Below are 2,709 nucleotides of genomic sequence, written 5' to 3' on the forward strand. Positions count from 1 at the left end.
ATTCATCAGGGAAAAGGGAATTTATAGCACGATAATCGTGATGGTATGGACTCTCAAGCCAAAACAGGGAATCAAGAGAAACGACATCGCCCTCGGAGAAGGTATCGCTCATGCACCTTTTTTCGGTCATTGACAGAGAATAAGAAGCCATGGAAAGAAAAACGAACAGGGAGATACGAGCTCTGATGAAGAGAAAAGCAAAAGGAAGAACTAACCACAACTGTCGCGAATCTCACCAATAGAAACAAAAAAGACGAAGATTGAAAAGAGAAGAGAGTCACCGGAATTAATGGTGTCGGCAACAAAGGGAGGAAGAGAAGAAAGATGAACATCACTTCGTTTCTCTGAAAATGGAGAACGAGGGAGTGAGAACATAAGGGAGGATATTTATAGGGTACAGCGCCTCAACCGATAGCAACGGTTACAAGTCATAAAGGAGAGTTAGTGGGAGACTGCATGATGGAATTCCCGGCACGCTCGAGGACGTGGGAAGATGGAACGATTTTCTTTCCCTCGTGTCAAGCACACGAGCGAAAGAAGGGGCATAAATGTAGGTGTAGATAATCCACAGGGCTAGGTGGCAAGATCCTAAGCTATAATACACCAAAGAGAAAAGAGCGGCGAAGCACAGGATAGAACCAAGCGGCCCAAAGAGCGAGGTATCACGTGGGTCGGACGTGATGGCCCAATAGGTGTCGGATGTGATGTGACCCTTATCCTATGACAGGTCAGAAGAATAATAAGAAAGCACTTGGTCAGACGAAGGAAGATGGTCAAACAAAGGAACGAGAAGAAAGAAGGGCGACATCGTGCTAACCAGGTGATACAGACTCGGCCTCGGGTGAAGAATTATCGATCAAACCAGGAATTCGGGTGATCAGTGAAGGTCCGATTGAGAACAGCTAAAATGATGTAATGTGACCAACATTGTAATTCTGTTGTATGTCGACTTTGGCCTATAAATATAAGGGAGGGACGAGAGAGAGAGAGAGGTAGGTTGTGAGGAGAGAAAAAAAACAAGGCATTATACTTGAGTTGTGAGAGCTTCACCATTTGAGAAGGAGAGAGCAACTTGTAACCAAATAAGAGAAATAAGAACATTCATCCTTTCACCCCGTGGACGTAGGTAATCATACCGAACCACGTGTACCCTTGTGTCTACATTTGCTTGTGTATCTTCACTTTGTGTTAAATCATCTTATACTTCGTTGGATGTATTGTGTGGTTTTATGCCACTACACATAGTACCCAGAAAAGTTTTTAAGATTATCATTTGGCAGCAGCAGCTTTTTTCTAGGGAGATTTTTCAGCATGAGATTTAGGTGTAGCTGTAGTATCCTTGTCAAGACCCTTCTTTGGCAACAAAATAGAGTTTATATTTGGAAGAACTACACCATTAGCAATAGTAACACCGGCAAGTAACTTTTCTAATTCTTCGTCGTTCCTTACGGCTAACAGCACATGCCTTGGTATAATCCTTGATTTCTTGTTATCCCGTGCAGCATTTCCAGCCAACTCCAAAACCTAAAAAAATACACAACGAAAATCAGATATTAAGCAAAACCCATATCTCAAATCAAGGATTTCAATGAAATATCTCAACATCAGATTCAGAAAAATCAAATCAAGGGTTTCGATCAAAATCAGAAATTAGAAATTACCTCGGCAGCTAGATATTCCATAACGGCGGCGAGATAAACAGTAGCACAGAACCAACACGTTGAGCATAAAGACCTTTCTTTAAGAAACGAGTATGTAGGTACACGAAATAGGATTGCCCCATTTCATACCAAGTAAGGTAAGGAAATCCTAATCAAAGATCCGTGTCAGTGACCTGTCAAATCAATCAACATTAGAAGGCGAAATACAAATCCCAAGCGCGAGATAACTCTCCATCCCGAATAAAGTAAAAGTACCATCAAGATACTAAGGTGAAGCCACGAAAATATTACTTGGCGAAGAAGATAAACCGCGAAGTAGGAGCAATAGGGCGCAAGAAAAAGGACAGGTATCCCTACAAGACCACGTGAAGTCAGCGAAAGGTGGGGAAAAACTTTATGGAATATTCTCCGGGCGAAGCATAAAGTAACCTCGGCGAGATGATATGAGTTGTATGCCACTAAGGTTACTTAGGCCTGTAAATAGAGACCTTTGGACAATGTAAAGGGAGAGATCTTTTGGAGAGGAAAAGGTCTAGCATAGGAGAGAGAGAGAGAGAGAGAGTTAGGGTTTCCTTGTAATCCATAGGCTGGGAGAACGGATTAGGGTATCCTTGTAACCCACGAGTGTAACTTGTATTTCTCTTGAGATTAATAAATAAGTTTAAGTTCTAGTGTTTATTATGTCTTAGATCTTGCATATTCTCCATTTAGGTGTGTTGATGGAATTCCAGTAATCACATTTTGGCGCTAGAAACAGGGAGGGGGAGGTTGGGAAATTAGGAGATCTAGATAATTGGGGTTGGAAAAGTTCAGTTGATATTGAAATAAGGATAGGTTGATGGCTAGAATATCAGATCGAGCAGCGCATGTGATAGTTGTAAGGAAAAGAAAACGATTGGCAGATAAGAGGGAAAGGATGGAACGGGCCGGAACATCAGTTGTAGGAGGCAGACGAGAAGAGAACCAGCGGCAGACGGAGGAAGATGGCCTCAGGGAAGGTTTAGTGCACACATCCGATACAGACACAGTTGTCGAGGAGGAGATGACT

The 2,709-nt window shown here is 42.4% G+C and overlaps 1 pseudogene; it reads right to left on the reverse strand.

The window, feature by feature from the left end:
* Positions 1-1,293: 1,293 nt before the first annotated feature.
* On the reverse strand, positions 1,294-1,783 carry LOC113311885 (annotated as a pseudogene).
* Positions 1,784-2,709: the final 926 nt, after the last annotated feature.

This window comes from Papaver somniferum, chromosome 9 (genome assembly GCF_003573695.1).
Source record: "Papaver somniferum cultivar HN1 chromosome 9, ASM357369v1, whole genome shotgun sequence".
Lineage (NCBI taxonomy): Eukaryota > Viridiplantae > Streptophyta > Magnoliopsida > Ranunculales > Papaveraceae > Papaver > Papaver somniferum.